The 26,271-nt window shown below is 47.8% G+C and overlaps 1 protein-coding gene across 2 annotated transcripts in view; it reads left to right on the top strand.

Annotated features, from left to right (window-relative positions):
• Nucleotides 1–1,677: 1,677 nt before the first annotated feature.
• LOC119404946 (uncharacterized) overlaps nucleotides 1,678–26,271 on the top strand; it is a 244,579-nt gene continuing 219,985 nt past the window's right edge. Inside the window, exon 1 of one of the 2 annotated variants that reach the window (XM_037671671.2) lies at nucleotides 1,678–1,872. The gene's annotated coding sequence lies outside the window, so the exon portion shown is untranslated. The remainder of the gene's footprint in view (nucleotides 1,873–26,271) is intronic. The other variant, XM_049419131.1, reaches the window with a different exon arrangement.

Below are 26,271 nucleotides of genomic sequence, written 5' to 3'. Positions count from 1 at the left end.
AAGCCAGTTGTTTCATGACCCGAAGGTCGCGGGATCGACCGAAATGCCAGAGGCACGTGTGCTTAGATTGAGGTGCACGTAAAAAAAAAAAAAAAAAGCCCAGATGGTAGAAATTTCCGGAGCCATCCACTACAGCGTCCCTCATAATCATATCGTGGTTTGGGGACGTAATAAACAATAAATTTTATCGTTTCACGAGGTACTTATTTCGAACCTGACAGAAGACGATAAGCTCTGTGTGTGTGTACCAAGATAACGCCAAACCAGCAGGTCTCTTGGCGTTTAATCTTCAGAAAGCATGATTTAAGAAAGCAAACTATTATTTCTTCGCGATACGTGAGAGTATGTATATATTGTATATATTGTATATATTGTACGTATATATACCCAGCACCTCCACCACTTGTGAGACGACGCCCAGTTCAGTAATCGAAAGGTTATATTTCAATGTAGTAACGGCGTGAGTCCAAAGCGGCGCAGCCCGCGTGGCAAACGAAGATGATGATTACAATGGTTTCTGTACAGATGTAGATGAACTATATAGTCAGCGCTCACAATATATATATTGACATAGGCGTGCGCATGGGGGGAGGGGGGGGGGTGGCGACGGCCGCGCCCTTCCCTAGTCCTAAGAGGGGGGGGAGGGGGGTCGGCGATCAACCTTCCCCCCCCCCCCCCCCCCCACCTGATGAGCAACCCTGCGCACGTCTATGTATATTCTCCATCTCTTCTCTGGTTCGGTGCGCCGACTCGAAAGTACAGTTTGTCCTCGAGAGAAGACCCTGTCGGGTCAGCAGGGGCTCCAAGCCTTCACCAATACGAAAAATCATTAAGGACGAAACGAAAAGAACAAAAAAAAAAGGAAAATTGATATAGTTGATAGCTCCTCCTGACCCGACAGTACTTTTTCTCGTGTACAAACCGTGCTTCCGAGTCGGCGCACACCGAACCAAAAAGAGAGAACAAATTGAGTATCAGACAAGCGGACAGTCCTTTTCGGGTTTTTCAAAAATAAGAAGAACGACGTTGTACTGGTTGTACTGAGCTGGAAGTGCCGCGGCACGGATGCGGCCCGACGTCGGGAAGCAGATTACTGGAGACTGGAGGAAAGGGCGTCGATTTAAAAGGCACCGGCAGAGAAGAAGCGCCGAACCAGTATTTCCTTTTGCTCTTTCTTTAAAAAAAAAAAAAAAAACGCCGCCAGTCAGAGAGTCGGGTATAAAGGAGATGCGTCGTGCCAAGGACAGAAACTAAAAGCACCAACAAAAAGAAAAACCAGTTCTACGCTCGTCAGGAATGTAGAGGGGAACTGGGGGGAACTGTACGATGCGATCCAGGTGGCTGTGAAACCGCAGAGCTCATCTGTCCATTGGATTCCTCCAGCCATATTGTCATAGTCCTAATTATTTCGAACGCCTAACGTTGTCTTGAGAAATGTTCAAACGCGAACGCGACACTACGCTCGTCTAAACGCTTTTGACGTCGCTGATGTTAATAAACGGCGCGAATTTGGAGTATTCGTACGTGCGCGGGGTAGATTGGAGCCAAGCGATTACATGGGTAGTCAGGAGCGCAGCGCAACGGCAGCGCCGCTTTCCCGCGGCGGCACAGTTCGAGATCAACGCGAGAGGACGTCGCAGTCGGCGCGAGTTTAGCGCCCCTGCGGCGAGGAGTCGCCACTGGCGATGGCGCGCGTTTCCTCTCAGTCGTTGGTTCGGTGTTCGTGCGGTCCGCGTCAGTGCGCGGTTTTGTACCCGTGTTTCGGCCTCTGCCTACCGGCGTGCTGTGAATTGTGCACTTGACACGCCCCTGGACCTTTACACAGACCGCTTGCGGATCGTCCCCGGAATGACATACGCGCTCAGCTAGCCGGTGAGTACTTCCATGCCGTGTGTGGGACGTTTCCTCCGAAAGCCGCTCACTGCGCGCCGGCGGCTCTCTCGTTCGCTCAACGCGACGTGTTTCGGACACTCTTTTAGAAACTGTCACGTGTTGACCGCTGCGTGTTCCGTGGCAAGTGGATTTATTGACCGAGAAAACGAAAGCCACCGTGTACACTCCTGAGATGCGACACCGGTGCTCATCACTTTTTTTTCCGCGGTTATTTCTGGGGTCTCGCGAGACCACTGTAAAGATCGCACGGCTTCTTTGCCCCGGAGCGCAAAGTAGTTTTGCGACTCTTCGTTTGTTTCGTATTTCCTTTCTTGTTTATTTTCTCGATAGACGCGAGAACAGCGCGTGTGCCGTCCTGATCGGAAATCTGTTTGTGGCTGCTAGTAAAGAAAACTTGGCGCGTGCCGAGTTTGCTCCACTTTTGCAGCCCGGCTAGACGGACGTACGAGTACACCGGCCCGAACAGCCCCTGCGGTGTAACGCCGCACGAGATATCAAAGATTCCGGTTTGCCAACCGCCTTCGAGCACGCGTCCTACAGACTTAGTTGTGCCGGCCGGTCTGTCGGTCGCTGGGGTGTCCAACCTTGAAAAAAAGAAACGCCGTCCCGTATAACTGGGAATAAATTTCAAGCCCAGGTCCTAAAGAGAAGACGGCACATTAGCGATTCACTGCAAGACCTCCGTGCCTGTGGACAAGATTTTCGTTTCGTTCTTTTTGACGCAGTATTTCCGAGCTACGGAGAATATATGATTTTGCGCGGCGTTACTGGGTCAGTTCTTTCGCATGGGCAGCACGTTTCCGTTCACGGGAGACTTCGACGATGAGTTTGAGAAATCGATCTGCCGAGTCGATCGAGTTGTTTGGCCTTCGTACACTCGTTTCTTCAGTTTCGCTTGCGCTAAGCTTTTGCACACTCCCACGTTTCGGTCGTAGGCGCCGTTCCGTCGATTGCGGCGGACTCGCTTGCATGTGTCGCCGCTCCGCTCAGGAGCTGTTGCATACAGTATTAGCTGAAGGACTCTGGTATTAGCGATGCTTTTTTTTTCTTTTCTCGGAAACCCGGGGTCTGGGACGCTGTTCTGTACGACCTATAGGTATAGGCGTGGAAAAACAGCGTGCCGAGCTCCTCCGGATTTGGCCGTACAATATACCCAGCCGCGCGGCACAGCTGCGAACATCGAGTGGAGGTTTCACGGAGCGTTTGGAACCGTTCGGCGTTCCTTTGATCACGCGCCCGGAAGGCGAAAGCCGCCCCGCCGACTTCGAGCTCGGGTTTTGCGGCTTGCGGGCTTCTTTCTTTTTCTTTCTTTTCACTTTAGGGGCCCGGCTTGTCGTCCATTCACTGTCTAATGTCGCATGGTCACGCAGTGGTAAGTACATGCCTAAAACAAGGCTAACAATGCTAAAAACAAGTACAAAATAAAGTAACAACGTCTAAACTAATATAAACTACAGAAACAAACAAGAATTAATCGCCGTAACTTACCCCAAAACGCGAAAAATGTTTCTGGAACATCCGACTGAGAACCGCACAAGAGAGGACGCCACCGCCTCGGCAAGTGCGCGATTGAGGAGGCCGTGGAAAGCGCGCGATTGCCGGGGGAATCGCTGGGTTGCCCCGGCTACGCACTTCCTCGGGTGACTCGGTGTCGTAGAACAAGTCTAGAGGGGGCATGTCAGTAGCTCGGCGTTTTTGCCGCATCCGGCAGCCATCGTTATCCGGGCATTGCTCTCTCGGTGATTAGTGTCGCAAGTCTTTGGGAGATGCCGCTTCAGGCGACGAAGTCTCGAACATCGTCGGATGTCCGGTCTGTGGCGATGGTATAGGGCAAGCCGGCGCTTTCCGATTGATGTGTCTTTATGTGCCAATGCAAGCGGTTCCACGCCCTCGCTCGAAAGTTTCTAGGCCAGCACTAGCCCAGGCGATTGTCGAGGTCTTGCGACGGATGCCTTAAAAAAAAAACGTGGCATCTATATCCAGAGGTTCGGGGTGGACTACTAACGACGGCTGTGTACAATTTAGGAATCTGAGCATGGTGGAAACCGTTTGACGACCATAAAACATAGCCGGAGACAACCCAGTAGTGCCTTGAGATGAGAAGGGAACCTGTAAATAAGTGCAATAGTGCGGAAGGCATTTCCTTCTGTTCCAACAGGGACAACTGAATGACCACTTTGAAGATCCGAGCCTTTCAACATGTCCGTTAACTGGTGAAACACAAAGATTACGATGAGTTCAAAGGGAGCGAAAGCTCCAACGAAGTTTATATCTGATTTGTATGACTGGCTTCTTCAGTATTGAGAAGGTCTGAGGTGAGCGGCGCTTACGGAGTCATGTACAGGGGTGACGGAAAGAAACGCGAACAGTGAGACGCGCCGTTTACATCGCGCTCTGACCTTGGTGGCAATAAAATGATGCTAGAGTGATCCTTGATTGTATCATGGATGACTCTACTAGTGGATTTTTATTACTATACAGGCTACAACCATTTGCAAAGAAATGTGGAACATGAAAACGCGTATATGCCGCACTGTTCGCGTTTCTTTCCATCGCGATAGTACGTGCAGCGAGGTTCGCAGATACCTGCCGTGGGCCTTGTCAATAGGTAGAGGGCGGTGTTCCCATAGCATGGTTGACGTCTGCCGAATGTTTACCTTTGATTCAAAGATGACAGTGTATTCTGCGAATTCACTGAGCTTCGAAGCAGCGGGTGTTCAACAGGGGATCAGTACGCGGGCTCACAAGTCGACGCTGAAGCTTCGTTTAGCTTCAAGTCTTCCCACGAATACTGTACCTGGCCATGACTGTTCACAAACTCACTGAGAAGCACTGCTTTCTAAATGGCGCACCAGTCGTGTGTAAGCTGGCGTTGCTTTCGAAAATTTTCCACTGTCGACCCAAAGGTCGCGGGATCGAATCCCGGCCGCGGCGTCCGCATTTTCGATGGATGCGACGGTGCTCGAGGTCCGTGTGCTTAGATTTAGGTGCACGTTGAAGAACCTCAGGTGGTCGAGATTTCCGGAGCGTTCCTCATAATCACATCGTGGTTTTGGGACGTAAAGGCCCAACAATTAATATTATTATAGCTTTCGAAAATTTCGCTTACTGCGCTCCTCCGCGTGTGTCCCAAGTCTGGTTACTTTCCATACAGTTCGAAACGTTTCACAAATACTGTATACTACACCTCGGAACTATTTCGAAAGCCGTGACGAGATTTCTTCGCGTCGGAGTAACTTGCTACCTTCGCTGGCACTTTAACTTATCAAGCGAAGCTTCTTGTTGTCCGCAACGCCAGCGCAGATAGTGAGCCGTTCAAATTACGCAGAATCAAATTACGCAGAAGTTTGCGTAATTTGATGCCAAGGATGTGGAGACCAAATTTAAGGGAAGCAGAAGTGTTAGAATAAATTGTCGTGTAATTTACAGCAAATACAACATAATTATGGAATTATAGTACAGTCAGTCATGGTATATTTCTTCATACAGCGAACTTAGCGACCACGTGCGATAGTTATCTGCTGGCCGTGATCATTCCTAATAAAGGTAAAATATTTTGAAATTCCGGCCGAATCGCCGCACGCCCACGCTAATGCCCTCATCGAAGCTATCGTGTGTAGCAAGATATTTAAACCATGAGTGATGCAAGCGGACTTTAGGTAACGAGTATACTTAATTTACCATTAGGTCAGTATCTGCGGTCTCTTCCTTGTTAATAGCGCACACAAATGGCAAAAGGGAGTCGCGTCTCTAAATGAGGACGCCATGTGGCAAAGGGTTATCTTCTGAAACTCTGCGCTTAAAGCTCGAGGCCGCGGGCCCGATTGCCACATTTCGATCGGAGCAAAATGCAAAACGCTCTTGTGCTTAAATTTAGGTGCACGTCAAGGAAGCCTACGTGGTCAAAATTAATTCAGAACCTCCCTCCCTCCGCTGCTGCGTGCTTCCTAATTATATCGTGATCTTCGGCCCGTAAAAACCCCATACAATATTATTTTTCATCTGTATGTGTAGTGTTAACGGCGTAAATGACGTCGAAGTATTGCTGTCGCGTAGCGTAACAGTGCGCTCTGTCCTTTCGTTTGACTGACTCCGCCGTTTCTTTCTTTTTGCGCTGTTTCAGTTCAGAAATGACAAACCGGCTTGCGCAATCTTCAACATTAGTGGCGTAGCGCTCGACTTATCTCTATAAAGCGCACGTGGCAGTAACGCCGTCGTCCTATCTCTACACGCTCTGGCTCGGGTTTCCAACACCGCGACTCCATGCAACGCACTGCCGCTTCTACAGCTGCAACTGCCTTCCGCCGGATCCGATTCCTCGGTGTATCTTTCGGAGTGTTACGGAGCGGGCTAAAAAAAAAAAAAAACAATAGACAAAGATAAACCCTTCTTGTGGGACGCATGGAGCGCTGCATCAGTAGACCGATCATGCGGTGTTTCCGGTATATGTGACAATATTGCGTGGCCGCAGACGGATCTCTCTTTCCCCCTTTTTTTTTTTTTTTACGCGAAGCACGTTGAAGAGGGACGGAAGAAAGGCGAAAGACGGGAATGTTAACCAGAACAAGCCAAACGGTTTGCTACCCTACATTGGGAGCTCATGGAGAAGAAAGACGACAAATTAGGAGCGAGCGCTATATGGGTCACGCAGCCGGCCTTGGCAAGCGTACACTTACATCATCATAACAGCCCACATCACAGGATGACAACACTTGTCTGTAGTGGGTTCGGTCGTGCCACATTAAAAAGATGCGGACTGGAATCGAACCCTCTACCTTAGCATCGTAACGCCTCGGCCCACTATAGAATAGCTATGGCGCGACGGGTTCGCCGAAAGGATTCGGTGCTCCGCCAGAGTTCATTCGCTGAAAGCCAATATAGACGTCGCTGTTTTGACAGCGAGTGTAACAGCACCCGCGTCACTCACTGCCGGTTTGATTTGTTTGGAAGCAATTAAGGCGGCGGTCCCGTTGGCCAACAAGCCGCTAACTGCTGATTGAACACCTTGCAAGCAGAGGCTATTTAGTGTGCCGTAGGGAGCCACGCCTCGTGTGGCGGCAGCAGTCATTGACTCGTTACAGGGAAGCTATAAAAAGGTGGTCCCGTGGCGGCTTTGCTGCCGCGCGTGGTTGACTCGCGACGACTGCGTGGTCGATAAGTACTGGCGACGAAACGTGCGCGAAGCCAGTCTCTTTGCTTTTAAACGTCACTGTCAATTGTCGTAAGATACCTTATACCTCGCGGATACCTTGCTCGGTCGTATTTCGATGGGGTGCGATATGCAATAACATCCGTGTACTTAGAATTAGGTGCGCGTTATAAACAACCCCAGGGGGTCGAAATGGAGCCGGAATCCCCCGCTATACGGTGTGCGTTTTGTGTTTTACAGCGAAGGCTCTTATGAGATCCCAACAACAGCCGATTTCGACGCCGTGGTTGTCCGCCGCCGGTGTCCTTACGCTATGGCGCTAAAAAAAAAAAAAAAACACACACACACACACATGAAACAAGAAAAACTTTTTAGGATCAGCTGAGATTTGAAACCGGGCCCTCTGCGTGGCGGTCGATCACACTACCACAAAGTCATGCTGTTTTTTTTTTTTTCTTTATTGCACAGAACCACGCTGGAGCTTGAAACTCCTTCACAAAAAGACCCTATACAGGCGTCATGTCGGGCAAGGAACCGCGTTAACATATTTAATGTAGCGTGGTAGAAGAGTAAAATAACAACCCGGCGTCACACAATGCGAATTGCGCAACGAGTCGGTCGTTGAATGCTTCCAACCCATTACAAAGGACTCAGCCATAATTCTTCATCGTCATCAGCCGCAGCAGAAAGTGCACATAATGCCTTACATATGTGTAGCGGGTGCCTCGCTTATCTGTAAAATGACCAAAATTGGCACAGTGGGTGCTTCCCTTGCTCATGAAAATTACGATGATTAATGACGTATTAGGTACCTTGCATATGTACCTGTATTTGCCCCAAGAGAGTCTACATTGGGATCTAGAAAGGCCGCTCTTTCAGCTTTCGCTGTTACTGTGCTGCGTGTTCCGCGCAGGCCTGGCGATTTAAGTAAACGAACAGTGCTACGGTAGACGTACACGCATGCGAACGGTTGGGCTGGTGCGTTACATGGTTCACGACCATGTTAATTCACGACGCGATGTACAAAAATTAGGAAAACATTCGCTTAACAGCCCGAGGTGGCGGTGCCCATGTGTCTTACGCAAAATCGTTTATAGGTCACGTGCATTTCGTTCTCGGTCTACTCCCGTGTCTTTCTTCAAAATCCTTACACATGGTGCACCGAATTAGAAGAAACGTAACGCACTTTCGAGTCGCATTAATCGAACAGTTCGGTGCAGCTCGATCGCTTCGTTTCGCGCCCGGGATGAAGTATTCCGTCGACGACGACCGCGGCGACAGTCTACAAAGGAAGCGCAAGCCGTACCGAGAGAGGATTCGCCCGCGAGGCCAGGCAGGCCCCGAAAGCGTGGCAAAATGCCTCCGGAAATGCGGAAAGACTTGAGGCGCGTCGCGTCGCCGCGTGGGGCTTGGTACAGTTTACTACTACACGAAGAGAGAGAGGAGGAGTGGATTCCCTTTCCTCACTTCCAAGTTTCGGGAAGTTGGCAAAATGGACCGCATTCCGTCCGTGGGCTGTGCGTACGAAAAAAAACCGCGTCCGGTTGGTTGTGTTTCTCTGCCTCGTTCGCTCTCTTTTGTTTTTGTTTTTTTTCTTGTCAGGCGGCATACTATTTTTCTGTCTTATCCGTTTGTTTCTCATTTTTGGTTCTTTCTCGTTCCTTTCTCAACCTTTCCTGAGGCGTTACCGTATTTACTCGTGTTAAGCAGGCCTCGAAGAAGCTGACCCCTTCTTTTTATTGCTTCAGCGGCTATAATGGCGTTCTGGTGTTCATTTCAAGGTCGCTGTTCATTTCTGGTCGCCGCTATTCGATGAGGGCGAAATGCTGAAACACTAGTGTAATTTCATACGATCGCACGTTGAAGAAACTGAGTGGTCTAGTGTAATACGGAACCCACGCCCACTACGGCTTTTCACGGCTGCGGAGTGATCAATCAATCAATCAATCAATCAATCAATCAATCAATCAATCAATCAATCAATCAATCAATCAATGAATCAATCAATCAATCAATCAATCAACGAAAGATTCTTGACCGATACTAATCGAATAAGCTAAAATGATACCGACGACCATGAAGGCTTAAAGATAAATCGCGTAAATGTATGCGAATATACGAAATGCCAGCGAAATCAAATCCATGTCATATTAAGTCACGGGTTCGAGTTCCTGCAGCGCGAGCGCCGCATTCTGCTGGGGAGCGGAATGCAACGAACGCCACACTTATCGATGTTTTTGGTGCACGTCAACAAAACATGACAAGCGAAAACGATTGCAATTCATTCTGTGCATGCCACTGCGGTTTCTCTCGTTTTTTGTGGTCTCCTCGCTACTAACGTTAATGTTGCAGCGCAAACATGTGACACCCCACGTAGAAAAGACGCCACATACATAACGTCAGGATTATGTACCAACTAGCCATGGGCGTCGGCAAGGGGGTGCTAAAGGGGCACTTGCCCCACCAGCACTTGCCTCCCACCCAATCTGCACCAACGCTCCCCCCCCCCCCTCCCCTCAGCGGCGATCCAACACGGGTTTGAACCACCACATACAACGTCCTGCCGACGCCCATGCAACTATAGCCCCAACTGAAGTTTTGTTGATGTGCCTGCTAACTCGGGTCTACGTCTTGAGCATTGGCGTTTTGCTAGTGACCGCCTTGCGCAAATGGGGAGATTTTTTCTCGGCTTTATTGGGCATCGTAAAGTTATCGCTACTATCTCTCTCTCTCTCTGTCGTGCGTTCGTTTTAACACACAGCCTAGTATTTTCTCCGACTCGCAGTTATAGTGTTCATCTTCTAAACTTAGCATTGGCCTAGGCTCGAGTAATTACGGTATTGTGGCATTCCCGTCGAGGAAAGGGGGTGAGGGAAGGAGATTGCCCCCTCTCTAAGTGCCTTGAGGCACGCAGGCTCTTTCCTTATCGCGATCGGCCCAATGGCCCCCAGCAGTTTGGGCGGCGCTGCTTATCTAAGTGTATACCTGCCATCGTCACAGATCTCGGAGGCGATAGCGGAAGGGAATAACGGGTGTGAGGGAGGAGGGTTTCGTTTCTTTCACGGATGGGCTACAGCTGCGCATGCACGCCTCTCGCTTCGAACCAAGGACCTAGATATATTTTTTTTTTGTACGAAACTGCGTCTTTTTTCGAGTTTATACATAGAAGTAAGGAAAACCCTCGGCTCGGAACGAGATTGCACTCATCAGAGCGGTCAACCGTATGTGATTTTTTGTAAAATATTTTTGTTTTGTTTTGTAAGTGCGTTTGCGTAATGTCGACGTTGTTGCCGGAGGAAGATCCGTCCCTTACTTTTTGCGGAAAGAAAGCAATTAAGAAGAGAGGAGACGACTCGCTACGTTACGTGAGTAGGCGCTGTAACGGGACAGTATAAGCCGAGACTTAACAGGACGAGCCTACGCTTTAACATTGCGGAAGGAGTTTGTCCGCAAACTTCTCTCCATTTTGATGATAATTAGTAACGCAACACTAACAGAGGCGAAGAAAGAACATACAAGGACAAGCGCATACTCGCAACCGAAACTTTTTGAAATTATCAAAATGGAACCATATAAACTCGTCCAAATGTCTACGCTTCTACAGTTCTTTCATTTGCGGATTACTGGGATACCGGTGACGTAAACGTGAGCGGTCGGGTTGGTGGCGCCACTTGGGACCACACAGCGCAACCAAACATAAACGTGTTTATTTATTTATTTATTTATTTATTTATTTATTTATTTATTTATTTATTTATTTATTTATTTATTTATTTATTTATTTATTTATTTATTTATTTATATTTACTCTCCGGAACAGGGGTATACACTCCAAGGGGAAAGGGCGATGCAATTTATACACACATTAGCAAAAATATTCATGGAATAAACAAATTAACACATTCATAATACACTTCAGGGAACGTAAACAAATAGAATAGAAAAAGAAAACATCGGAATAGCTGTCTTATTTTACAAGAGTGGTCAGAAGGGGTATACGAAAATCAAGACGATTCAGAAGAAACGGAAGAAGTATAAAGAGATTGCGTCATTGTCGAATGCGTAAGGGCCCGTGTGACATTTCTAAAGAACACGTTCTTTTAATGCGTTCCCCTTAAGAACAGCAAAAAACAAAAAGAAAAGAACACGAGTTTGTCTTAAGCCTGCTGTGTGATGCTTACGATAAACTTGCTCCAAGAATACCAGCTTTTCCTATAACTGATGAATATTGAGGTAATTCAGCGTAATCAGAGGTAACGAAAGGTAATGCTAACTCGTCTCTTTCCACACTTTTTAATGTCTTCCTTCGTCGACGCAAACACCCATCAAACATATTTAACGCGCTGTGTTTGGACAGTGATATCGCCACCAGCGTTGTAATTGCCGTCTACCGCCTCAGGTGATCCGGCGTGCCGCGAAAAAAAAAATAAATAAAAGAAAAACAAGCGCTACAGGATCCCTCGAGAAATCCTCGTTTTATCGTTTGGCTGGATGCTAATTTTCTCGCCCATCAATCTTGCTCTACTTCGTTCATTTCCGTGAAACTGGTTTGGTCGTTAACAAGGTTTACCGCGATTCCAGGTGCCGATTAATTTGCCCTCACGCCGCCATTATACCGGTTTCCCCGCGTGGTCCATTTAGCACGCCGGCTGCCCGGAAGGTGGTTACACTGTGGAATCTCGTTGATACGTCTTTCGCGGGAACTGGAAAACAAAACGTTATTATACAAACATTGTATTAACCAAAGAGGTTAGAGAGAGGATGAAAATACGTATACTAGTCGTCAGCAAGTTGTTTTTATTGAGCAACGTTGAAGTAGCTGGTCGATTTGAGCTGCACTTTCTTCTTCTTGCGGCTCAAAGATCGCCTGGCAGCGATCTTTTCGCCGCAAAACCGACGCCGCTGTGGCCTCAGCGGCTCTGCAGCGTGCAGATCGTAGCTTGTTGAAACGCGGTTTGAACTTCGACACCGAAGAACAAATACGATTTCTAGGTATATCGGCCAAGATACACTTTTTCTGTCGTGTCATCCAACCTTGGGGCAAAAATGTGATCGTATTAAATGCGTGAAGTCACATTATCCCCCAGGGATGTTGGCCGGGAATAAAAAGAAAAGGGTGCAAGGCCGAAAAAATGTATTACGCAGAATCGTATCAACGAGGTTCCACTGTACTGAATTATGTCTCCGAAGTATCGACGATTTCACGTAAGGCACACGAGCGACGCCACGAGGGCTGTTAAACGAATGATTTCTTATTTAATATCTCGCGACGTGAATTGATAAGGTCATGAAACGTCGAATGCACCGACCCAACCGTTTTCATGCGTATACACGTCCACTGTATAGCACCGTTCGTTTAGTTGTTAAAAGATACGAAACGGGAAGGCTACAGCCCAATATGGCGGCACCGGAACCCATCCGTAACATAGTCTATAAAACTGTCTATTTCTTCGTCTTCAGAGTTTATTTTAGGCACTTTCGTAAATATGTTGCGCGCCATCGTGCTATGCATTCACGTCATAAAAAGAGTGTTGCGTGTAACTTTAACCAATGTTCAACAAAGACGTTCCTTTCTGAGGTCAAGAGTCGGACGGAAAACCGTCTGGCCGGGAACGGACATGGGACAATAACAAGCGGACACCGACCTCGAAAGTTCATAACATAGACGTTTCCACTCCCGCATGGGAGCCTTTTATTATTATTGTTATTAAAATGATGAATGGGAGAGTTTAGTGCCATGATGGCGGCATCGGCTACTCTTTCTCTCTAAGCAAACGAACTATACCATACTAAAAACAAGAGATACGTCATACAGTAGAACACAAGACATGCCTCAGACCGCACTCTAAAGTGTGAACGATGTAGTCTCGTCTTCCCTTTTTATAAATTTCTTATCGCGAAGGGGGTGCTCGGACTAGTAAAGTATTTACGTTACCGTAATTTCAGGTGTCCCCGTGTGCGTGAAACGCAAGGAAGAGGGAGCTGATAGCGGGAGATGATGACGCTGGCACGTAGCGAAGTCTTTCGGAATGGTAAATCATCGCCAGACAACAGCGGGCCCCAAGCAAGGGGCACGCCGTGCGTTCAAAATTTTTCATCCCTCTTGACAGTTGCACAAAAGGCTCGCGAAAGAGCGCGCGCTCGAAAAACCTCTCGAGAGCGTCGCATGCTGCGCGCTCTTGCTGCTGCCCTGAATGCCGTAGCGGAGCCATAGCTGCTGCTTCATCTCGGCGCCCGTGCGAATCGCGATGTCTCGAGTTCGCGTGTGACACTTGGCAGTAATGTGACGGTGAAGGAACGTGTGCCCACGGTATACTTGCTCCAGAGAAAGTGGTCCTTAAAAAAAATGTAGGGACATCGGTTCTGAGAACGTTTTTTTCACCCACCTACCCGAGATGCGAAGCGTAAGGTGTGAGAGGCCAAAAAAGAAAATGATACATGCCCACGGAGCTCTCCACATTTAAGAGTAAAACACTTTTTTTACAGAGTAATTAAGCGAGAAAGTTTGAGCCGGAAAGTATGTTGTGGGCCCCTCCACATACGCATGCACGTAAGTGTCTAGGAGTAAGTTGACAGCGATTATTTATATCGAAGTAATAGCAAACGTGCGCACTTTTGGGTGTGTCGCGTGCGCTGAGAAACTGCCTCAGACCGCGTTTCTTAAAAGATTGTTAATGACGCGCGGGATTGCTTTCCGAGCGTGCGCGTGAAAAGCGCGTGGCTAGTGTTCAGGGCCCGTCTCGCTCTTACTTTGTTTAGCTGGAAGAAGCTAGCGTCGCGCGCATAGGGTAGTTCGCGATACACTCCGAGTGCCAGGTCGGCGTATACCTCTGTCCCTATAGAAGCGGCGCGTGCCTAGCGGCAGCGCCTCCCTTATTTGGGGTGAACGCTCTGCTATTAAACCACCGCAGCTGCACGACACTTCAAAGCAATACGCTTCAATCAATCAATCAATCAATCAATCAATCAATCAATCAATCAATCAATCAATCAATCAATCAATCAATCAATCAATCCTTTTTTACACAATCTCAAAAAGGAAATGAATACAAACTATTTGGACCAGTACTCTTTTCGGTAGTATTTGGTATAATACAGTAAGAGCATTGTAGGTCAGCCACAGGTCACTTAAAAATATAGTTACACGAAAATCAACCAAAACAAAGAATGACACATCTGCAAATAAGAGCACAAACAAGTTAAGCATGAGGCTCGATCAGAAAGATGAAAGCGTTCGTGTATTTTTGAATCAATTATTATTATGCCTAAGGGCAGTCTTTCGAAAAAAAAAAAAGCGTTTACATGCAAGATGAGTTTCTCTTAACATTTACTTCAATGGTCACATCAAGTTTCGAGTTTTGTTAGCAACTTAGCGATGCATAAAATGAAGGAGACGTTTTGTAGACTAGGGTCATGCATGTATTAAAAAATGCGTAGGAAAATGGTAAGAAAACGTAATATCAATTGTTATCAACGTACATCATTACAGGTTAGAGTGCCAAAAAACTCGAGCATCATTTCCAGCTTCAGCTTCATCTCTTAGCTGGCGGAGGCGTCATCTCACCTCAGTTAGAATGGTCTCTCATGTTTTAAGCCGTACGGCTCACAAGTCGTCACGTCAAGTGTGTTAGTGTGTTTCCACGGTGCGCACACACGTGCACGGTCAGGGCGCTCACGCTTTGGAGCTCGCGTGACGCAAGGTATGTATACGCCCACGCATGCACTACCTTCGGCTTTCGCCTACCCCCCCTTCGCCCCCCCCCCCTCTCCGCCCCCTCATTTTCTTCTCTTCACGCCGTAAGCGGAGCGGGACGCTCACGTGAAACGCCGAGGCAACAGCGCGCATTACTGTATACCCCCGGGGGCCTCTTGAGAATGCCACGTCGCGTGAAGTCTGGCCCGTGCGATCTCGTTTCTCCCGTAAGAAAACTGTGCGCTTTGGTCTATGGGGAATAACTAGAGCCCCAGAGATGGCTGACGGCAGAATGACAATGTCGATGACGTTTATTGGCATACGCATTTATCAGTGACGTAACCAGGGGGGTGGTTTGGGAGTGTCGACCCCCTCCCCACCTCCCACCGAAATATTGACATCTTGTATTGGTATATATAATATACGCGCACACATACAAACACACACACGAACACACACAAGTGGGGTCGGAACGCCCCTCGCCTTTCTAGAAACTTTTCTCGCTACACCCCTGGCGGTACGACCAGTAACCATATGTAGCATGTTTTATTTTCTTTCGTCTTTTTTTTTTTTCTCAATCAGGTGTTGCTTCATCTCTTACACGGAAGCGATCCCGTTTCTTTTTTGTCAATTAATGCTTTAGTTCAGGCAGGTTGGTGCCGCAAATTACAGGTTTAACCACATACTGCGAGCTTATCGCGAAGTTCAGCGTTGGTCCTCTGTGTGCATGTTTCCTTCAATGTTCCATCTTTTTGTGCCGGTTAGTATTTCTATTAATTAATATTTTCTGGCTTATTCGCCCAGATCCCCGAAGAGCTCGCCGGAATTTTTTAAAATAAAGTTCTCTCTCTCTCTCTTGGTACAACCATCTATTTCTGAGACGTACTGTTTCAGGCGTACTGTTTCAGGCCCGTGTGCTTAGATTTAGGTGCGCGTTAAAGAACCCCAGGTGGTCGAAATTTCCGGAGCCCTCCACTACGGCGTCTCTCATAATCATATCGTGGTTTTGAGACGTTAAGCCCCAGATATTATTATTATTATTATTATTATTATTATTATTATTATTATTATTATTACTACTATTATTATTATTATCATCATCAATACGCTTGTTACGACTCCGGTTTTGTCAACCTCTTCCCACGCATTTTTCTTCGTTCGAAGTCAAAAACACCCAAGTGATACCTCACTATGAGATTGTGAATCTGGCACCCATATATGACAAGATTTATTTTCGCTTCACACTGGTTTCACGCGGTAAGGGGATCCGTTTCTTTACGGACATGTCAAAAGGGACGCAGAGGGTTAATTCCACTCCTTACCAGCAGTGTCACCTCGCTTCACGTCCGCTTGTACATTAAAACGAGACCCCCGCCTCTACTCGTACTTCGTTTATTTCGGCTCATTCCAACTTCTCTGAGTGACAACCGATTCTATACCATCACGATGAGCGGATCGAACCCGGGGGCCATCAATTTTCGTTAGCCCCACAGTGCATCGTCCTCGGGAAGCGTGAACGCGAGTGAACGTGACCAGGGTGTCTCTTTTTTAAGTAGCACAGACTCAAATACTAAACTATAACGGAGAAAGCTTCTCATAAATGATACGCGTCATCCTTCGCAGCAGTCAGTTCAAAGGGTATATATAAAGGTCTTCATTTTCTAGAGGTCCCCGCCGCAGACACACACGAACCCGTATACACCGCTTATTTTTGTTTGTATATTCGTTTCCTTCCGCGATGTCGTGACGGTCTTCGAAATTGCCGTGTATAGTATTCACGCCTTGTGTACCATACAAGCGTTTCGTGGGTCCAAGAATAGACCCCCTCCCATTTTTTTTCTTTTTTTTCGGGAGTTTTAGCACATCGCTGCCATACAGGGTATACGTGCGGGTCTTCGTCGATCTCTGCAGACTCATCTTCGCGTGCGTGTTTTTTGAGACATCGAGATGCGTACCTACCGGCAGCAGGTACCTACCGGCATCAGCGAAAAAAAAAACCAAAACGCGATCGCTCCTATTCAGCGTTGAATTCAATAGGCGGTAGAATATACAGCGACTCGCTGTGTGTATACGGAGGTGGTTGGTGTCACGCGTGCGGCGGATAATGTCAGACTGCGTGCCTCGATCGTCCTCTTCTTATCGCGCAGCCATAGACGGACAATCGAAGGGAGGTGCGCGGAAGGACTAGAAATAGCTGAGATCCCGAACAAGGCACGAAGACACATGTATGAGGTATCGAACTCTCCCATCCCTCCGCTCGGACTGTGTAATACAACGGTTCTCTTCTTGACGACAGCGCTTCTTCACGCCTTGACGGCGGCAGCGCTGAATGAATAAGTGGCGTGTAGGCATAAACAGCGTGCGTGTGCTTGTCACTGGGGAATGGGCGCCATTTTCCTTTTCGTTCTTTCTTGCATCTCATCTCGTAGTACTCGTGTTGTGGTCGAACGGACGCGTGACGATTCCTGTGGTGTTCTCTCTTTCACTAAAGAAAAGAGTTTGATGAAGAAATAGAAAACTGAGGGCTTGGGTGTATGGCGATAGAACGCGATTGTATACACTGCCTTCCTCATGCACCAGCGCTCGTAGCTGTGGGACGACGGTTGAACTGCACATAAGGCAGATCGTGTCTGACCCCCCTCGTACGTACGTATATATGTATACACCTTATATAGCGCTCGGTGGTGTCTTATAAGCGCGCGGTCGACAGCTGTGTGCTATCGACTTAGCGCGCCGGCGCGTTGGGCAAACATCGCGGAAAGAGGTGGGGAACTGTGACGCGCTTGTTCGCGCGTCACGCCGAAGGAAGAACACGTGACGTCGATTTTTGACACTGCAGGAAACCGCGCCTGAAGAAGAAAAATGGCGGGGACGCGTTTGGTTCGCGCGGGTGTATCCTACTCGCGTAAGGCATGCGGGAGAAAAAGCGTTTGGAAAAAATGATTGCCGCTGACCGCACTCGTGTACCCGGAAAGCTTTCTTACGTAGCGTATATATACATGACGGTCCGTGTTTGACGCTTTCGGTGGGTTTCTCTTTTGGTCGTTGGGAATCGTGTTCGGAGTCTTCCGAGGAGTGTAACAGCAAACCGTGCGGTGTACCAGCTCCGGGACACAGCATGGCTGACGGGACACACACGAAGTTAAGGAATCGCGCGTGTACGCATGAACGAATGAGCAAGGGCTGCAATCTCCGTATGGAATTATTCTTTTTCCTCCGTGGCCTCGTATAGCATACGTGAATAGGCAGGTGGCGGCGTTCTTTTCGAAGCACGATTTCCGAGGTCTCGACCCCTTCTCTCGCCTATAACGTGTCTTTGCCGCCCAATGCGCGATGTCGTCGTTTCTTTATATCGAACAAATGGTGTACAACTTAGGAGTAATCGTGCAGCCCGCGTCGTTTGGCGCGCACCGATAACGTCCTAAAATAGCCTCTTGGCATCGTTTCAGCCGATGGGGGCTCTGTATTGGCTGTTGTCGCGCACTGCGTGTCATGAGCGACACATCGCAAAAAATTAATGAAAGTGTTACATTTAACAAAGTTAAAGTGCTCAGTACAAATTGCTATAAGTAACACTTTCTTTATGCAAACTTATTGCAAGCTTCTTTGTATAACGAGTAGGATTGCTCGGCATGCCCGAGCAAACGTTATGCGTACGGAGTCGTCGCTTAGTTTGTACAGACTATCAATTATTTCACAGTTAATGTAACGAGGCGTCACATATGCGAATTGCGCAACGAATAGGTTGTTGAATGCTTCCAACCCATTACAAAGGGCTTTGCCATAATTCTTCATCGTCATCAGGCACAGCATCAACAAAGTGCGCATAATGCCTTACATGCGTTTAGCAGGTACCATGGCTCTCCGTAGAATGACGAAAAATGGCACAGTGCCTGCTGCCCTACTTCTCAAAAATTACAATGATTAATAGCGTAGTGGGTTCCTCGCAAGTGCACTTGTAATGGTTGGCAAGGAAGCCCATAAGCGCATGATCCATTTCCTCGGGGTCCCAGTAAAATTACAATGATTTATAGCGTAGTGGGTTCCTCGCAAGTGCACTTGTAATGGTTGGCAAGGAAGCCCATAAGCGCATGATCCATTTCCTCGGGGTCCCAGTAAAATTACAATGATTTATAGCGTAGTGGGTTCCTCGCAAGTGCACTTGTATTGGTTGCCAAGGAAGCCCATAAGCGCATGATCCATTTCCTCGGGGTCTCAGTAAAGTTCTTCGCCCCCCCACCCCCCGTCTCTCTCCCACGTCAACGTATGTTATACAGCATGACGGGAGAAGGAAATAGCGACCGGGCGTCACCCCATGCGAATTACGAAACTGGTGAGCCGTTTAAAGCTTCCAACCCATTACAAGGGCTGAGCCACAATTCTTAATCGTCATCAGTCGTCACGTAAACAAAGTGCACATAATGCCTTACAAACGTGTAGCTGGTGCCTCGCTTCTCCGCAGAATGACGAATAATGGCTTAGTAGGTGCTTCCCAACTTCACAAAAATTGTGATTTATGGCGTAGTGGGTACCTTTCTAGTGTACTTGTATTGTAGCCCCAAGAGAGCTTAGAACGGGCTCTAGAAACGCCGCTCTTCCAGCTTTCGCTGTGACTGTGCTGCGGTTTCAGCGCAGGCCTGGCGTTTTTTTTTTTTTTTGTACTATATGACATATGGGTTTTACGTCATATATGCTATGTCCCTTGTAATAGTATGGAGAGCTGGGCGAGTTGGTTTGAATACATTATCGGAAACATTTCGACGCGTACACAATAGACGAACGCGCCCGTTTGTCTTCTCGCCTTTTGTTTTCGTCTACTGTGTGCGCGCCGAAATGTTTCCAATATTTCCCTTGTGTTTTAGCCCTGATTGCAGTGTTGTTTAGCTGAACCAGGAAAATGCTTCTTGTACGCCAGTTAACTTCTTAGAGAATGCTTAGCGTTCACAGTAAAAAACGGAGAGATAGAAAGATAGAGAGTAGGCAAGTAGTAGGTAAGCGTATGTGTGCGTGCAGAGTGGCATATATATATATATATATATATATATATATATATATATATATATATATATATATATATATATATATATATACGCACACACACACATACATGCCCTCCCCGTATCCACTTGCCGTTGACGTCGCGCATTTTTCGTCCCTCGTGGCGGGGCCGTCGTGTCGCTGTTGTCGCGAACCGCGTAGTCGTGGTCAGCGGATCACCGCGACGTAAATTTAAGGGTGAGTTTCGTTTCACGCGCTGTACAGCGGGGGGACCGGGTTCCCCGACGCACGCGCGCGTCCCGCTTGTTCACGTCGCCCGGCCGCGACCGAGCGACGGGTGCTGAACACGCATGCGCAGAATAGCAATACAAAAGCGGAACGATAAAGAAGAAAGTGCCGTCGCGAAGTTTCGCGCTGGGCACGTCGTCGCCCAACACGAAACCCGTCGACGTGCCCCTCGTACAGAACCGACCACGTGACTCCAGCCTATGAAGGTCTGTTTTTTTCTTTTCCTCTTTCGTGGAAGGCTGCGGGTGGCATTATACTTATTCAACAGCGGTAAGCTCGGAGTAAGGCCGGTGTCGTAGGCAGAAAACTCAGTGGGTATGCGCCACTGAAAGCGGGTATGTGCCAAGGAGCTCCTAGCATATTTATTTCTTTATTTGGTTTGAATACATAGAAACCACGAAGACACAGAGGAAATAGGGAGGGAACAGGCTGACAACTGCCACCTAAAAAGGGGCACAACGCCTGCCTGCTCATTTGGGAAAGGGGAAGCAGAGGAAAGGAAGGTAGGGGGGAAAGAAAGAGGAAAGAAAATAGGAACGAAAACAAAACAAATAACACAAACGTAAACACGAATAAGTGGTCACATGGAAAATGTCTATACACGCGAGGCCAAATCGGTATTTTTTAAGAAAGTAATTAGGGCTCGATGGGCCTGGTATAGTGATGCATATTACAGTCGAGGAAGGGGTTGGGAAAGAGAAGTGAGTGAGATAAGAAGGAAAGGAGGAGAGGGCAAAACACGACATAACCTTGTATAGTATAGTTTACTAAGGGGATGGGAAAGGGAAGTGAGGATGACTGATGTTAGGGTGAGGAGGAGGTGAGAGGGTATACAATAGCATAACCATGTGTAGGCCGCTCGGCGTGCTTCATTCCCCCCAGCATAGTTTACATCCCTCCTGGGATGATACTTGAATATATTTCCAATGGCAGCGGATTCCACGGTGTCATTAGGACCCCTGTACCATATGGTCTTCAAGTGTCCTTGTTGACGTGCCGTCTTTATAACGCGAAATGGGCCCTTGTAGGCTGCGTTGAGACTAGGTCCTCTTCTCACCAGCACTAAGTCACCGACGTCGAGTTCTGGTAATGCTGTATTTTGTCACTTGTCGAAATTTTTCTTCATTCTTTTACGGTACTTTAATACACTTTCTTTTGATCTTGCCGCTTCTTGGAGATTAATGTTCTTGTCAATGCCAAGGCTTACGTCCGCAGGCAGATATGTTGGCCTCCCAGTTGCCGCAAACAGAGGAGTACATCCCAGTACGGTTATGTATGAACGGTTATGGTGAGCTACTGCCGCTTCCAGACAACATTTCCAACCACCTTTAAATCCTGGATACATACTAATATACTGTTTAACGTCTCTGATCGCCCGCATTTGCGGCAGGATGATAGGGCGCAGTGAACCGCAACTTGATGTTACGCTTTTCAGCCCATTCCTGTAGCCGACGACTTCGGAAGGCAGGTCCATTATCTGAGACGATTACCTTTACGTTGTCGAACATCTTCCTACTCAAAAAAGAAAACACGCTGTTAGCGTCTTCTTTGCCCGGTCTTGCTGCGATCATCCTGGTGCACTCATCAATGCACAAGAGGAAAGCTTGTGTCCTCTGAACTCCTTCAGACTTCTTCCGTAGCTCCGTAAAGTCCAGATGAACTACTTCAAATGGCGTGTTAGAATGTGTTGGTATAGCCATTTTCTGCGTTGGTTGCTTGAATTTCACTTTGTTAATCTGGCATTTGTGACAGGACGATACATATGTCCTTGTGTCTTGCTTCATGCGAGGCCATGTGAACCTCTTTGTCAATTTCATGTAGGTTCTCCAAAAGCCATCGTGTCCGCCTGATTCGGGGCTGTCATGATACAATTCCAGTATTTTTGGAACTAAGGAAGCAGGCACGGCAACTCTTCCATGTTCAGTTTGCTGCAAAACCTCAGTTCCTTCCCATATCTTCACTGCATTGACTTCTTCGTCAGGGAGCACAATCGCTAATCGCGACATTGCATCCGCGTCCTTCATGGAGGCTCCAGGGCGATGAGTTACCTCAAAGTCAAATTGCTGGAGTTCACCCACCCAACGGGCAATCTTTCCTTTCAATTCAGCCATCTTTAATATATACGTTAGGGCTTCGTGGTCTTTGTAAAGCTTGAACTTCGCGCCTTCCAAATATGAGCGGAAGTAGCGGATGGCTTTTAAAACGGCAAGAGCTTCTTTTTCTGTTGTCGTGTAGTTTAATTCGGTCTTGTTGAATGTGTAGCTGTAGTATCCAACTACACGAAGCTGTTGGTTTTGTGATCGTGAGGAATCTCGCTGATACAAGACGGCCCCCGTTCCATAGTGAGACGCATCGGTGTTCAATTCGAAGGGCAGCGAAAAGTCTGGTAAGCACAACACTGGATCAGAAGAAATTATGCGAACTAATTCTCTGTAGGCGTCGTCACATTCTTCTGTCCAAAAAAAGGGAACATCCTTCTGCGTCAGTCTCGTGAGGCAGCGACTTTTCAGGGCATAATCTTGAATGAAGGCTCGAAAATGACCAGCCAATCCTAGAAATACACGAAGGGAGTGTACATCGTACGGCTTCGCTATTTTTGTAATGCGAGTCACCGATTCCTCCTTCGTGTTCTTCGTGGTTCCATCTAAAACTGCCCAGAAAGGTGACCTTGGTTTTGAAGAACTCACTCTTTTTGAAATTAACTTTTAACCTAGCATCAGATAATGCTGTCAGGATATGAGCCAGGTGTTCTTCATGGAGCTTTTCACTTTTAGAGTAAATGATTATGTCGTCTACATAGACGTTGCAAAAGCGTCCAATGTAGGGGTCCAATACTGCGTTCATCAATTTCTGAAACCAACTCGGCGAGTTTTTCCATCCAAAAGGAAGGCGGTTATATTCATATATGCCAAAGGATGTTGTAAATGCGGTGTATTGCTTGGTGTCTTCTTGCAGAGGCACCTTCCAGAAGCCCTTGCACAGGTCTATGCGAGAAAAGCAGGTACAGCCTCCCGTTTCATCAATGATGGTGTCGATCCTCGGCATTGGAAAAGGAATCAACAGTGTCTGGCTATTTACTGCTCTGTAGTCCGTGCACAGGCGCCAGCTGCCGTCTTCCTTTGGAGCAATGGTAATAGGTGAGGCAAATGGAGACACCGACGGGCGAATTACATTAGCATCTAACATCTTTTGAAGTTCTTCCTTTAGACATGCTTTCTTCTCTCGCGTCAAGTTATATGGTTTTTTTTCTTCACAACTGTTTTGTCGTAAAGCTGAAAGGGAACCTGGAAATTTGTAGTCGCCGGCGGATACCCTCCAAAGCAAACCAGTTCGGGGTACAGTTGTGGAATTACACTGCTTTTGGTCGGTATCCGTAGGTGGTCCTGTTTGTGTTCCGGCTCCGTTTTGTCATCTTCTTTGTCAACAGACACTTCATCGTTCCAATAAATATTCAATCTCAACCGCTTCATATCTGGACGAGAAAGGAGAAAGTCGTACGCCACTGCGTCTAAAACTAGTGCAACAACTTCTGCAGTTTTAGACTGGTACGTCACTTTCAGACGTACCCACTCACAATACTCTTTCTCGCTTCCATCGTATCCACGCACAAGAACAGACCTTCCACGGAATACATCTTGATTATTAGCCTTGCTTTTCTTAAGGATAGATTCAGACGCCCCACTGTCTATCAGTGCGGGTATGCGTTGTCCATTGACCTCCAGGTCTATATGCAATAAGCTTGAAGAAGTCAAACAAACAGTCTCGTTTTGTGTCTTAGGGTCAGACTGAGAACCCTCATTTATTAGTTTTTTTCTAATTGCGAAATGCGTCCTTCAGTCATAGACTCAATCTCGGTGGTGTGCAACGACTCGCGGTGACTTGCCGCTTGCGAAGACTTTGGTTGCTGCGCACGAAACTCCCTGTTTCCTGACGTTCCTGTCCCTTGAACATCTCGATGCGACTTTTTTTTCCTCTCCGTCCAATGCCAGGCCATATCTTGGAGTGACTGCCGCAATGTCTCCAGAGTTTTCGGCGCTCTAGCTTGAACCTGTCGTTGCAATTCCCGAGGTAAGCCGTGTATGACGAGCGTTATAACGGAAGTCAGTGGAAGGTCCGGCTTTGCAAGTAGGAGCAATCGACGCTTTTCAAAGAAATACTCGATCACCGGTCCAGACCTGTAGCGGTAGAAAATAGCTTGATCCCATCGCTCAAGCGGGCTACCACGGAATGATGAGATGAAGCTCTCCTTCCATGTGCTCCATGCATCACATTCATGTCCTATGATACGAAACTCGTACCATTTTCGTGCGACGCCACTTAAAAACGGGAGCATATGTTTCACTCGTTGTTCGTCGGTGTCCCAGCCGTTCTGTTTACAGGCGTATTCAAAGAAAGTAATCCACGCCTCTGGATTGCCCGACGAACTATCAAAAGGTTCAGGTTTCACAAGCTCAGTAGGACGGCTGTCTCTCAGGCTCAACGCCGATAAAAGAGTTTGAATCATTTCATTTTGTCGGAAAACTTGTTTCTGCTGAGCTTGAATCGCCTGCAGAACAACGGAGAGGTCTGCATGGGAAATTGACTCCGATGCAGCTGGCATCTCTAGTTTCGATGTCACAAGGCGGTTGAAAAGGGAGACTTGAAGGTTTATCTTCACAGACTCTTTTTCCAAGAGTTCGTCGAGTGACACAGACGCCTTCTCGAGAACTATTGAGATGAGCTCACCTGTCATCACGTCGACGGGAAGATCGACTGGCGGATCTCCAGGGAGCGCGTACTTCGTGAAGACCAGGCTGTCTGTGGCTGGATGAACGAAGAAGGTAACCCACATCATGGATCGTCAAAGCCGGCTGCGCCAAAATATGTAATAAAACTTCACTTATTAACTGAACACAAGATTGTTTGTTTGTTTGTTTGCCCTAAGGATACTGGCTCATACCCACGAGGGGGAACACAAGAGACTCCATCTTGTTCTATCGAACTTCTTCTTTATTCTCTTCTCCCCCCTGCCCCCTTGTCTTGTTGTCTTGTTTCAGCTTCTTCTTCTTCTTCTAGGTGTAGGCCGCTCGGCTTGCTTCAAGGATTAACTAAGAACTCAATCTGCGTTCGCTAGGTGATGGCACTTGCTTTCTAGCTCCGCTGTCCACTCAGATTTCGCAGGTGCGGAACGGATTTATTTATTTATTTATTTATTTATTTATTTATTTATTTATTTATTTATTTATTTATTTATTTATTTATTTATTTATTTATTTATTTATTGCGATTGCCCTTTACGGGTCAATACGAATCGGCGTTGTCAGCCAGAGTGGTATAGTGGGGTTAAGGTGCTCGGCTGTTGACCCGAAATTCGCAGGTTCGCACCCAGCCGCGTTCCGATGGAAGCGAAAATGCTAGAGGCCCGTGCACTGTGCGATGTAAAGTACCCTGCGCACGCCTATGAGTGTCATAGCCGCTCAACGAGGCAGGTCGCTCTCAGTAACTTCAGCAGCGCCGTCGTCGCTTTCTGACGTGAAGCTCGTGCGTTTCGCCTTCCTGTTGCGAATCCCTTCTGTTCTACCCTTCCTCTATGATCCATCCGATGGTTCCCGCACATATGCGTAAAGTCCCTGAAATTACATATGCGACGAAGCTCGCGCCCTCAGCCTTCGGCTGAGGGCGCGAGCTTCGTCCAGGCGACGCTCCTTCGCCTCTGCAGGCTACGCGTGAGCCGAAACACACTGCGCCGGAATCTCGCGGTTGGCGGCGTCGGCGGCGGCGCAGTGATTGCCCCCCGCATGCATCGATGAGCGATCGGTTTCCTATCGGATCGACCTTCGATGCAGTGGCGCGTCAGCCTTGCCACGCGGCCGAGGCGAACGCGCCTGCGTCTGTGTGCCCCGTCGCCTTGTTTCGTAAGCGTCGAACTCCGTTCTCCCGTGTTTCTCTACATATGCGTGCAACGCTGTATGTGTCGCTGTGTATGTAGGTGTCGTCACCCAAGCAAACGAACGAATCTTAGATCAATACGTGGCTCCGTAGTTCCGAGTGGTTACGCGTACAGCACATTATAACTTGGGTTTGCTGCGACAACTTTTCGAAGATTCAAGCTTCAAAGTGCACGTCGTTAGGGCTGAGCGCGTCGTGTTAGTTTGTTGCGACACGCTTCGCTCTCGTCCATTGCAGTAAATACGTTGACTGCGCCGCACGCCTTAAACTGCGTTGATCTATGCCGTATAAGGCATAAGTACCATGGATACGCTTCGCAAAT

Source organism: Rhipicephalus sanguineus, chromosome 9 (assembly GCF_013339695.2).
Source record: "Rhipicephalus sanguineus isolate Rsan-2018 chromosome 9, BIME_Rsan_1.4, whole genome shotgun sequence".
In the NCBI taxonomy this organism is placed as follows: Eukaryota; Metazoa; Arthropoda; class Arachnida; order Ixodida; family Ixodidae; genus Rhipicephalus; species Rhipicephalus sanguineus.
Note: the sequence above shows the minus strand (reverse complement) of the source record. Positions and strands in the feature narration are given on the sequence as shown.